This window comes from Sceloporus occidentalis, unplaced genomic scaffold (genome assembly GCF_023333645.1).
Source record: "Sceloporus occidentalis isolate IW3139 unplaced genomic scaffold, rSceOcc1.0.p SCAF_3, whole genome shotgun sequence".
NCBI classification, from domain to species: domain Eukaryota; kingdom Metazoa; phylum Chordata; class Lepidosauria; order Squamata; family Phrynosomatidae; genus Sceloporus; species Sceloporus occidentalis.
The window spans coordinates 20,032,182-20,046,005 of NW_028316983.1; the positions used below are offsets into that span (position 1 = coordinate 20,032,182).

The window sequence follows — 13,824 nt, forward strand, 5'->3', positions numbered from 1 at the left end:
GAAAGCTGTTATATTCTAAAATCCCGAATTGTCTGCATGGGTGGCTAAGAAAGTGACATCTTTGCTTTCTGATGGTTCACAATGTACGCAAACTTTGTTTCATGCACAAAATTATTAAAAATATGCATAAAATCATCTTCAGGCTATGTGTATAAGATGTATATGAAACATAAATGAATTGCATATTTAGACTTGGGTCCTATCTCCTTGATATTTCATTATGTGTATGCAAAAATTCCAAAATCTGGGGGGGGAAATCCAAAATCCAAAACACTTTTGGTCCTAAGCATTTCAGATGTGGGAGACTCAACCTATAATTGTATCATTTCCAGGTCTCAATGAGACTCCTTAAACAGTACCTTTTGATAAACTACAGGCGCCCCTCCATTTTTGCGGACTTCGAATCCTCGGCCATTCGTGGACAGCAAACAGAGGGGGACAAAATGGGGTGTGCGCCACCATTCAAGCTAATGGGGCTTGAATATTGGCAATTTTCCATTTTTGTGGGGGGAGTCTGTAACGGATCCACTGCTAAAATGGAGTTTAGAGTTAAAGGCAGTAAAATGTTGTTAAAAACAGACACAGACGACAGCACTGTGTGAGTATGTGATTATCTTAGATGTGTATGAATAATAAACAGTAGTCAATTTTCATGAAACTTGTCTCTGTTGACCTAATATAACCTTGGCTACCTTTGTAAACATAGGACTAGAGACTGCTCCTCTGGTTGAGCTGATGATAAATTCCCCAGATCAAGGTTTCATTCTTACACCACTAAGGAATTGTCTTATGCATTCAAAACTGCATTCTACCTGGTTGTAAAACAGGAAGCTAATAAAATGGGGGAGCATGCAGGGACTAAAGTATGAATTATTCCTAAAATGTTTAATATATTTATACAATTGTTCTCTACTATTTAACCTTATAATGGCTTAGACCCATTATTTTAGTCATTTACATTTGATAGGAAAGGTATTCCAATTCAAATGTTATGAAAAGTAAGCAGGGGTTCCCACCCACCCCAGCTGAACTTGAAAGCTTACTCAATTCTTTGTAAATCCTTATGTTCCTAAGAACATAAGAAAAGTCATATTGGATATGATCAAAGCCCTATCTAATCCAACACTCTGTTCATACAGTAGCCAATCAGTTCAGTATAAGCAGCAGCCCATTAGCAAGACTTGAGTGCAACTTCACCCTCCGCCTCATGCTCAGCAGCAACAGATGCACAGAAGAATCTTGCTAAAAGTATTCCCTGGATTCTGAATTTGTTTCTTCTCATGGACTCTTCCAGAGATCTGCACTACTTGTCTGTGCTGAACTAAAAATTATACATTATCATTGTTGCTTGTTGTTGTGTGCCTACAAGTAGTTTCTGACTTATGGCAATCCTAAAATGAACCTATCATAGGGTTTTCTTGGCAGGATTTGTTCCAAGCAGGTTTGCCATTGCCTAATAATAATAATAATAATAATAGTAATAGTTTATTTATATTTTCCTGCCTCTCCCAGATGGATCCCTGAGGCTGAGGGTATGCGACTTGCCCAAGGTCACTCAGTGGCCTCATGGCCGAGCTGGGAATCAAACCCCAGTCTCGAGAGTTGTAGTCCAACACTCAAACCACTATGCCACATTGGCTTTCAAAAAATATACAAATTAAAGTTAAATAAGATTTCTTGGTAGATAAAAATACCATGACTACAAATAATTACTTTGCCACTTCACCATATGAGAATTTTAATCTCATTTCTTTGTTAACTGGGTGCAGGAGGGAAGGACAGGTTGCTAACATGTAACTGTAGCTCTTAGAGTGGTCATTTATGAAGTCACACAATTGGGTTTTACTGCACCTGCGCAGAGAATGTTCTAAACCTTCTAGAATAGATAGGCATGATTATAACACCACCTACCCTATACATATATCCAAGATTCCCTCTCAGTTACTTCATTTCCCATGGACATCATATAGTATCATCCTCTGAACATCAAGAGGCATGATGGATGTGTGTATGATTTCACAAATGACCCCAGTCACAGGTAAGTAACCTATCCTTCTTCATGGTCTCTGTGAATAATGCCATTGGGTGATTATCAAGCTTCCACACCTGGAGGAGGGGGTGTCATGCTGAGAAAGAAAAACACACATGTGTGGATATAATCAGAAATTTATTGAACAACCAGAATAAGGCTGCAAGGCTGAGTAGACCCTGGAGCCCTGCCTGGGATTGGACTCCCAACCTTATGGCTGTGAATGGCCGCAATACCAGCATTTAACCACTGTGCCACCAGGGCTCAAGACTGGAATGGGACTGGCCCCGATAAGTAGGTGAAGGGGATCTGGAGACGGAAGCCACATAACAGTCAGAAAGCAAGCAAGCAAGAGCTAGAATTCAAGCCAGTGAAATCACTTGAACTGAACCTGGTGAAGACAGTAGTGCACCAGTGTCAGGTTCTCCCATGCCAGAAGACCTCTGAGGGGTAGGAACCCTTCTATGTGGAGATTCAAGAACTTCATCTTCTTGGGTGAAGGGTCCTCATCCACTTGAAGAACCCACAGACACTGAAGGAGAAGTATGACTGCGGGAAACAGGCACTGGGTCAGGAAAGGTTGTTGGTACTGATAGGTCAGCAGATGCTGACACTTGGTGTCTTGTTGGGGCCCTAGTATGAGATTCTTTGGTCAGAGACTGACGGGAGTGCTTGCTCTTCTTTTTTGCTGCTAGACAAGCACACTGAGGATCCTGGTGTCAAGGGTACATCTCTCTGATGCTCAGATGGAGGTGGAGCCTGGTGTCTCAAAACTGAGCATTCAGTGTCAATGCCTCTCAATGCAGAGACTGTAGATTTTCCACCTCATATGGATTCAGCCCTTCCGGTACTGTGGCCTAATACTGAGGGTCTTTGCTGAGTAGATCCACCCTCAGAATCAGCATGTCTTTTCTCCACTTTTCTGGTGGAAGTGGGTTCAGACATCAGTTTAGTTGGTACTGACACAGTTGCTGTCGGAGGGCAAGAGGGCTTTAATACTTGCTCATACAGCAAGGCCTTGAGGTACAATTCTATAGTTTTCCTCACTTGAGGAGTGAACACCTTGCACCTAATGCAGGTGCTCACATTGTGACCCTCACTGAGAAACAAACATCAGGCATCTCCATCATGGCAGGAAGCTTCACCCCACAATCTTTTCCGTTAGTTGCAAATTCAAACCAAAATAAACCAAACTGTAGAGGGGCATGCGAAGAGAGATCATGGAAAAAGAAGTCAAAACATATTCTGAATAACAGTGTCCAAGGAATAAAGAATAGTCGAAGAATGAGCCGAAATCAAAACTGAAAGCAGTATGATACAACAGAAAGTTCCAAGATGACTGGGAAACTTGGATGGATATATATGGTGGGTGGAGCTATTGTGAAAAATCTTGCCTAGCTAGTCTAGATGGTTCCAAATGTCCTCTGGCAGTTGCAGTAAAACCCAATTGTGTGACTCAAAGAGACCATGAAGAAGAATGTTCTTTCTGTATTTGTGCAAATAACTGCAAAACAGGGTATCCCATCCTGAAGCTCACAGATCCTGTTTGTACAGCCTTGTTTGAGCTGGGAGTTCTAAGCAGGGGATGCCTTGGTTTTTCAGAGTGTGGAAGGGATGTTTCAGCAGCCACTATAGGCCACAGTTCTGCTCTCTAATTACACTGCCCTAAAGTTTAATGTCCTCTATAGCAGGAGCATGAACACAGAATACTATTCACATAGGCTAACCACTCTCTAAACACTGGATGCATTTAGAAGGAAGGACTGTCCAGTGTCCTTTCAGTGAGATGAGAGAAAACCCCTAGAAATCAGTAACTTTCAGTGTTAGTTAAAAACTATTTGCTATTTGGAAGTTCAGGGTTTCTTTTCCCCACACAGTCTTTGCAGATAGTACAAAAAGGCTGATTTAGCTAGACTGCAATGCCACAGCGGGGAAAAGATTTTAAATACATTCAAATAGTATACATTGAAATAAAAGTGAAAAGGAATGAAGAAATAGTGCAAAAGAAAGAGAGAGGGGGAGAGAGAGAAAAAACATTTGTTTCCAACTTTCTTACCAATGGTTATAAGTGATATAAAACCTTACTCTCCTTATATATCAATATCTTACACTTCTACCTCTTAACTATTCCTACTGACTTCAAAACCCAAAACTAATATGATGTGCTACTTAAAAAAAAACCCCTAATGAATATTTAAACTTTCCATTTCTACAAAACTGACAGTAAAAAGTTTAAAATTTCCAATCTTTCATTAAAAACTTTCTTCATGATAGGAAAAAGAAAGCACAACCACCTCCCCCCCCCATTATAGTTAATAATCCTTTCATTTCAACTAAATCTAAAAAAAACCCTCCAGTCCTCTAATGGCAAAATTGATTTGTTCTTCCATTAACATCTAAAGCTACAACACAGATGCTGTCTTTAAACACTTAAACTCTTAGACTTCTTAAGAACATGTCTCTCCGAATATGTTTTTAGAGTAATCTCTTTACATTTAATATCACTGTAAATCTTCCTTGAGTTCCAATTTAATTATATCAAAAAACCAAGTTTCAAATGCCATACCTATTATTCCAGAACCAGATAAAGCCAATCCGATACTCTTTCGTTTATAACTATTTAAATCTCACTTCCTCCAAAATTCTAGCTTTTGTATGAGATGGGCATTATTTCCCCAAAACCTACAACCATGTAACACATATGCTGTCTCTTTAATCTTAAACACTAAGTCTCTCTTTCCACCTCCTCCCTGGGTATAACGCTCCATGTCGTAAAACTGCCTTGTTTTCAGAGTTTTCACTTCCTTCAATGTCATACTTACCTCCTCCATAAATTTCTCTAGCTCACCACTCTTCCATCCAGTAATCACTCTTCTTATCTCAACAGACCTTGTAGGATCCTTCTCACAAATACCGGTACCATCATTCTCCATTTCAAAAACTGCATTATCAGGTTGATCATCCACAATTTCTTCCTCTTCCTCTTGCTTATACACACCATCTGTATATGTTTCTTTCCCAACAAAAGGCCATCTGTTCTCTTAATTGGGTATTTCTACAAAGTTCCTTTCCCCCCAATTTTTCTGGTGATTCTTCTATAGATTTATCCTCCATTTCTCTCAAAGTAAGGAGCCACTGTGCATAGTGGTTTAAATGTAGGACTGCTACTCTGGGCATCAGGGTTTAATTCCTGCTCAGCCAGAAAACCCATTGGGCAACCATGGGCAAATCACATGCTCTCAGCCTCAGGGGAAGGCAATGGCAAATGTACTCTGAAAAAAATCTTGCCAAGAAAACCCCATGATTGGTTTGTCTTAGGGTTGCCCTAAGTTGGAAATGACTTGAAGGCACACACAACACACACAGACAGGCTTGCCATATCCCGCCTGGGGGCGGGACTTTCCCGGTTTGGGGTGGGTCTGCACGGTCCCGCCCCGGTTTGGCCCCGCCCCCAGGATTCCCCCCCCCCAGCCAGGCCCTGGAGGCGGCTCCACAATCGCGGAGCCACTTCTGAGGCCTCTCTGGGGCCTGGGAGACAGTGTCTCCCAAGCCCCAGAGAAGTCTTGGAAGGCTTCTGAGGCCTCTCTGGGGCCTGGGAGACAGTGTCTCCCAAGCCCCAGAGGGGCCTTGGAAGGCTGCATGGTTGGAGCTCCGGCCGCGGGGTCCTCCAAGGCCTCCGTGAGGCCGGGGAGGAGGAGGAGGCCGTTTGCCATTGCGGCGATTGCCGCGATGACAGGCAGCCCCCACACTCCTTCCCAGCCTGGGAGCAGGCTGAGGCTTCCTAAGCTGGGGAGGAGGAGGAGGCTGCTTGCCATCGCGGCAATCGCCGCGATGACAGGTGGCCACCACACTCCTTCCCGGCCTGGGAGCAGGCCGAGGCTTCCTCCCAAGCCGGGAAGGAGAAGGAGGACAAGGTTTTAAAATGTAGGACCTTTTTTAAAAAAAATTCCTGGCTAGGAATTTTTTTTTTTTTAAAAAAAAGGTCCTACATTTTTAAACCTTGTCCTACATTTGTCCCGGTTTGGAGGTCCTCAGCTATGGCAACCCTACACACAGAGAACATGAACAGCAATATTCTTTATAACTTTGAGTATTCAGCCACCTACAACGATAGTTTCAAAAACAGCAGCCTACGATAGCCTCCACTTTGGTAACAATAGACTGACCATGACTGTCCCACTCTCACATATAAGTATTCCTTTTCCTAGTTTTCACAGTTCTTAATTCTTTAATTCTTAATATCCTTAATTCTTAAAAGTCACTTTACAGTTGGCCCTTCACATTTGTAGCTTGACATTTTTGGTTTTGACTGTTTGCAGGTATGAAGCTGCTTAACTAGCTTGACCTCTCCCTCTCCTCCTCTTCCTTCCCCTCTTCTGTCTCTTAGCTTCTTATCTTGATGGGCTGGAAAGGGGTTTAAACCTGGCTGGCTCTTTTGGAAGAATGTGAGGTTGAGAGAAAGTAGATTGAGAAGAACAGGAGTATCAATAGGGTGAAAGGGAATTAAAACCTGGCTGGCTCTCTTGGAAGGATGGGAGATTGAGAGGAGGTAAACTGGAAAGAATATGTGTGGAGTGAGGAGACTGCTGGGCTGGAAAAGGAATTAAAACCTGGCTGACATGTTTGGAAGGATGGGAAGTTGAGAGGAGATGGATTGGGAAGAACAGGAATGGCCTGAAGAAATCAATGGGCTGGAAAGGGTTTTAAAATCTGGCTGAGGCATGCTGCTGGCCAGGTGGGAAATGGAGTGACAGGCTGGTGTTGTTGACAGGAGTTTGTAGCACACTTGTTTGGGGATCTAGAGATATTTGTGGTTTCCCCACTTTCACAGGGGTCCTGCATCCCTAACCCCTGTGAATGTCAAGGGGTTACTGTATTTTTCTAATCTTTCAAATTTTAATTTTTTGGTTACATATTATATTTAAGAGAAAAAAACAGTTCCTTGAATCAGATTACTCGCAGTCTCTTAGATGTACAGAGAAGCAAAAATGAAGGGAGTTAAATCTCCGCATCAGAATCAGAAAGTTTCCTTCAAACGCATTCTAGCATATATACTCAATTTAAGAAAGTTAGTTTCTTGTGTGCCCTTTCTTTGAGCACAGGAGCAAGGTTGTTATTTTCGTCTTCTCTGGTCCTGTGGTGACTAGAGCCTAAAACAGATGGGGTAAAAGGAGTGGCTTCCAGCCGCTTCAGGGGCATGGCGTGCAGATGATGCACTACTCCAGAAAGGCTGGAAGCCTCAGCCTGAAGCCACCAACAAAAAAAGCAGTACAAAAAGTACTCCTGGTAGTGGCTCATTTGGGATTGCTTTGAGAGTGGGCTGTGCAGTTGCCACAGTCCCACTGCAGCTGGAGCAGCCAGAGGCCGCTCCTAGCTGTCAGTCTGCTTTGCTCCTAAGACACTAGGATCAGAGATTCTTGATCAAAGTAGAAACTCCTCTTATGTCCCTCTTTACCAAGTGAACAGTTTTTGTCAGTCCAGGGTCCACTTTGGCTGGCAAACACTGTGTTTATCTAGTCTAGCCTGTAGCAGAGATGGGACAATTTGCAATGTTCTTTTCTCTGCCTAATTTAAAGAACAGTCTTCATGGATGAATACAGAAAAGTTTTTTATTGAAGATTAGATTCAGCATAGCAGCAAGTTCATTGCCACATCTGAGTGCCACATCTGAGGCTATAACAGATTTCACTTTTAAGAGCTCCCCACAAAGGTCTGCATACTTTCTCACACCAAGTACCAAGCAGTTCCAAGCAGCTAAATGGCCTTGAATCCCACAAACATCTTCCTGCACCTGCTCACTTCTCCCAAAGCACCAAGCATAATCCAACATGGCTCTAGAGAAACTAAGCAAGACCCATGGAAAAATTAGGGATTTTTTTTTTGTCTGTGTTCTTCCTGAATCATGCTAAAATAAAATATTCCATAATTGATTTTCTTTCTTTCTTTTCTCAATTCCACCCCCCATTCCCCCCTGGGTTTTTTTCCCAGGAAAAAATGGAACAAACCGGGGAGGGTTATTACTGCCTGCAATAGTTCATTTCCCCAGAATTTATTCAGCCCACACCATTTCAGTTTGCTTCTCTTACAAAAACAAACAACAAACAAAAGCCAACCAACCAATCCCCCCCCTCTGCATTTCATCAATACACCAGTGTCTGAACCACTATGATAAGGAATACTAATATGCAAGCAGAGAAGGAGCGTACATCAATGGTACTGCACTTCTCCAAACCCCAGGTTCAATACCTCACGTCTTTAGGTGCAACAATATCTTAATCTCTGGAGAATACTGCCTAGCAATGAAGACAATACTGAAGTAGATGAACCAATGATCAGATTCTGAATAAGACAGCTTCCTATATGAGTAACAGATTGCTCTCTGTTGTGAAATGTTGATATACAGTTGGGAAAGCTGCCAGCCTTAAATACTAAACTGCAGGCATCACCTCTTAATCAAGTAGTAGGCTCACTTTAAAGTAACAGCCATAACCCATCCCTTGTCTAGACAATCCATGTGATAAGAAGGGCAATGTTGTGCTGCATGGATTGGTGGGATAGAGCCCTTTTTTTATCATAGAGGAGTTAGCAGTCTGAAGGACAGTTACTTAAGAGTAACCCCTGCATTGATCTTTTTCTTGGTGACTGCACTGTCCCAATTATTAGCACATGGATGAGTGGAAAAACAAAGAAACAAGTTTTTCCCTGTTAATCTTAGTGTGTGTGTGTGTGTGTGTGTGTGTGTGAAAGAGAGAGAGAGAGACGTGTGTGTATCAGCTGATACAGACAGACAGCCTTTGAACTAGCTAAATGTAGCATCAAATAAATCAGCTATTTACCAATCCACTCTCAACAGAACTTTCATATCTGCCAATGTCAACTCAGAGTATTGTTCAATGAAATACATTCATTCATTTGGCTGATAGTCATCAAATGATCAGACATCAAATGATGTGTATCAATAAAATACAAAGGGACCAATCAGTTTTTCTTTTCTTTTCTTTTGGTAATGTCCATTAACAGTGCAATAAAATGATTATTTACAAATCAAAAGAACTTGGGACATGTGGCAAAAGAAGACATGGTAATATACCATTCTAGAAAAAAAAATGGAATTTAAGACAAAGGTGAGAAATAACTGCCTTTGAATTCATAATATCAGTAAACGTTGGCTCCTATGCAAAAAGAACTACAACTCTTTAACAAAGTAGTTATCACACTGATTTGGCTTTTTGCTCAGGGAAAAGGAAGCAGAGGGAAGTACTGCTGCCTTCCAGCAAGATGTTGCTGTTGTTGTGTGTGCTTTATCTAAGTTGAACATTTTCTGTGGCTGAGAGTGTGTGATTCACTCAAGATCACCCAGTGGGTTTTCAAAGCCAAACGGGGAATTGAACCGTGCTCTCCAGAATTTGTAGTTGAACGGTAAAATCACTACACCATGCAGGATACCAGGAGCAAATGCTGCTTTTGAGGGAGGACTCAATGCATGGCCCCAGCAGCTGAAATGTGGAGGGCTGCATGCTACTTATAGGAATTGTTTGAAAATATAGTTTTTCATTCTGTTACGGATGTGCACGGGGGGAAAAAAACACAAAAGTTCTCTGTGTATATAGCTCTTAGCTGTATCAAGGCATTTACTGGTACACCTAATACCCTTGATGATCTTCTTTGTTAGAACGAACAAAAAAATTAACAGCACATTTTGCAGTAATGGACCTATATAATATCCAACTTCCTTCCACTTCTCTCTTCTAAGCTCTCATACTTGGAAGTTGCTCAATTCAATCTCATAAACTTCAAAACAAACTATTTCAAATAAATATTGAAGCCTTCCTGTTAAAATAACAGGAGGAGAAGTAAAATTATTTAGATTAGGGGAAGAGACTAAAGCCAGATTTCTCATACTGAGTCATAATTTCTTTATACTCCTCTGGCAGTCTGAATTTAGTCTTTACAGTATTCTCACATCCTGTGGAAATTTTCGGCAACTGGAGAGTTAAAGGAAAAACATGCAAAAGATTTTTTTTTTACATTGTCCACTGTACTCTGCTAGCAGCCTAGAGGTTAAAACCATAGCAAGACTATTTATAATCAACAGCAATGTAGTATCTACAAATCTCACTTAAAAAGACTGGCTTCACTGCCTTAAAAGGCTGTCAGAACGAAACTGGGGGGAAATCCAGAAAAACTCAAGCTACATTTTACTTATGTTATCTGAAATACTATTGTTACTGAATCCCCCAACAAGGAACTTAAGTGGTTAAGGAAAGATCATTGCAGAATACAAGCATTTCATGTTAAATATTAACTCAGTGCATGTGACAGAGGCCGGCACAACAAATGGAAGGACTTTAGGTCTGAACGTCCCTGAAGGGCAATGGATCCTAAACTTCCCCCCGGTTTCCTAAATTTGGCTTCAAATCACCTGTCTTTTCCAGCAGCAGGTAAGTTTATGAATTCTGAACTTTTAGATTTTTTTTAAAGAGGTACATCTGTTCTAGAATACTCTACAACACAATCTTGTACCTACTAACCTGGGAGTGAGTCCAACTGAACACAATGGGAACTTATATGTAAATATGTACAGTTTTACTGGGGGAAAAAACCCAAATGATTTCAGTCTAACTTCCATTCATTTTCAGCATAAAATGTTTCATTGAGCAAATGCTTTAAACTGTTCCTTTAGATATCATCTTTTCCTTTTAAAAGGTTAAACCAAAGCAAGAACTTCTGATTCATTTTAAATTCAAAACCTCATGATTCAGCAGAGCTACAGAACAGGCTAAATCTGCAAGCACCTCTAAATCCAGAGCTTAGAGCTTTTGGAACACAACGTACAATAATTTACTCTTGTTTGACCAACAAGAAAAAAGGCAAAATAACATATTCAATCTCTTGTTGGCACTGCTCCTTCCTATCAACTCATTATTTTAAAAAGAGAAAGAGAAAGCTGAAAAACAATCATACAGAATACAAGTCTTCTGGTGAGTTTATAATTTTTCAGGTTCTGTTGCAGTGTAAGGGCACATTTGCTCTCTAATTTTAAAATTTCTTATAAGACAAATGTGGAGAGATATTTTTAAAAAAATTCACATAAAAGATTGCTTGAATTTAAAAAACAAACAAACAAACAAACAAAAACCCTCCATAATGAGAAGGGAAATCTTCCTCATGATTGAGAAAAACAGCTAAATTACAGGCCAATTTTAAAAAGTATTGCAATGCTTGTAACATTGTGCTGCTCTGGTATTATTTGGATTTTTATGTCTCCCTACTGGTGTGGGGCTTGGTGCACATGGCCCAGAGCTATGGGCATTTTTTCATCACAGTTTGATGAAAAACAGTTGATTAAACCACAGTTTGGGTGGTTTAATCTGTAGAGAAAAGTGACACATGGAAGATTTTGACTGTGGCCAGATAGCTTCACCTGATGTCCCATTTTGTCTTTCACAATTTTAAAGTACATTGGTTTGTAGCCAAAATACCTTATTTCAATCATGAGGCTACAGGTCTCCCATTGTTATTGTTTTTCCACATCCTTCTGTTTACCAGAACACGCAAAACCAGATAATTTGAATTCTGGGAATTAAAAATACTGTGGAATTAGAATTGGTGAATAAGTTGCCCATCCCAAGATATCTCAGAATCTCTGGGTCAGTGTTAGAGTCCCTTTACATATAGTACCCTTTGATGTAACAAACACATTAAGCTTTTTTCTTTTTTTTTACTGTTTACACATATGTTAGAAAACTGTACTTAGTGAGGGATTCCCAATGCACTTGACAGATGTAATATCAGACAATGGTTTGACAAATGAGAACAAATCTGTGTACTTATAAATCCCCATCTCCTCTGTCCACTGTTTCCTGGTTTTCATGAACCATTATGAAACTGCCAATTTGGCTGTCATGACAAACTATAATTACAGCTACATCTCCAAACTACAATCTGCAAACCTACTGCAAAATATAGTTTTGAAATTGTGATTTAGAGACAAGCTGCTAACCAATGATTGTCGGTCTTGGACATCAGTGGCAAATCCTATTTGCAAAACTAGTAGAAGAAATCCACAGAATAAGGTTGTGCGTCAATGCACCATATATGCATACTGTGAAATATGTACAACTAATAACAAATCACAATCTATATATAAAATTTTATGAAATCAAATAGAGAGAGGAGCTCCACATACGACAAGCATCATGAAATGATCCTGAGACATATTACACACATTATAAAGAAGTTAAAGGGAATTCAATATGGAAAAAAGTTACCATTTGCTGGAATCATGAACATAGGAAGATGTGTTATACTGCCAAGACCATGGTTTCCACCCAGCCCAGTACTGTTCACTCTTAACTGGCAACAGCACTCTAAAATTTCTTGCACAAATGTTTCCCAACTCTGATACCTGACACCCTCTGAAAGGGAGATATTGAAGCTGAACCTGGGATAGCCATCAGGCAAAGAACACGCTCTATCAGTGAGCTTTGCCCCATGTCTCATTAACCATTAATGCAATCACCACCATTACAAAGGACTATCTTCCCTCAAGATTGAACTACAAACACCTATAGTTTGCACAGGCATTATAAAAGTTTACTTCCTTGAAAGGCTCCATCCACTCCCACTGTGACAGCTGCTGTATTGTGTTCTGCCTTCAAGTTAAAATGACTCCAGACAACTTTCTATTTCAACACCATTTAGAAGAACTAGTGGATTACAACTGTATGTATGTGAAATCCTGTCCACGAATACCTTTAAATTACTAATAAGGAAGTTAAAGTGTTGTTGTTTTTAAAAAAAAGAGTTGGCAAGTCTGTCTTGACATGTTACAACAATGGAAATACACTATCTAATCCCCCCACCACTCCCTTTCTTTTTCACACTAGCACTTTCAGAGAAAGAGAGAAACTGGGTACAGGAAAAAATAACACAGGTTTCAAAGATGCATGTAAAACCCCGAAAGAGCAACATGAATCTATAACAGCCTAACTCGCATTACTCTGCTGTAGACTCCAACTGTCCTATTTATCAGGGATCATCTATCCATTTATTGCTAGAAAATCAGTGTTCCTAACAATGCGTTTGGGTTGGGGTTTTGATAAAATATTATACAACAATTAAATTAATTTTTCTAGCCAATGTGCTTAAGAACAGATCCCACTTTGCTTTTAAATCAATGCAGAACAGACCATGACAGAAATCATTAGCAGGAGCTTTGGAAGTCTCTTTTGTCATCAGCAGAGAAGGATACTCCTATCTGTTGAGCCATGCTGGCTGGGGACTTCTGGGAGTTAGAGTCCAAAAATGTGATTTCCCTACACTCTGCCTGTGATATGCTGGTGACAAGCAGTGGGCCAAAGGGCTGCACTTCTTGTTCTGCCATGGGGTGACCTTGGATGTAGATGTCACTTAGTTTTTCCACAAGCCCCAGCTTTTTATACGTTCCTCTTTGACTAGCTTATGCCACTTGCAAAGGAACTGCTCTGTAAAGGCTGCCACAACCATTCCTTTAAATGGTCAAACTGATAAAGAGGCTGGCTGTTCATGCTGAATTCAAGGAGGACTAAAAATAGATGGGCTGTGATTCACACAGTTTGATCTAGGCATCATTTTTTGATCTGGAAATTTTGCTGGTCACAAATTTCAAACACTTCAGAGCGTCTGTATTCATTCTGTGGGCAAAGAGTGATGTTGAGACACAAACTACTTTTTGTGTGACATTTATGAGAAAACAGCTTTAAAAGTCTTCATTGATGTGCAGAAATTGCTGCCTCTTGTTGCTGTGCTTATTT

General features: G+C 40.5%; 1 protein-coding gene across 1 annotated transcript in view; it reads right to left on the reverse strand.

Annotated features, from left to right (window-relative positions):
• RTF2 (replication termination factor 2) overlaps positions 1-13,824 on the reverse strand; it is an 84,854-nt gene that overhangs the window by 17,578 nt on the left and 53,452 nt on the right. The gene's annotated exons all lie outside the window — the stretch shown is intronic.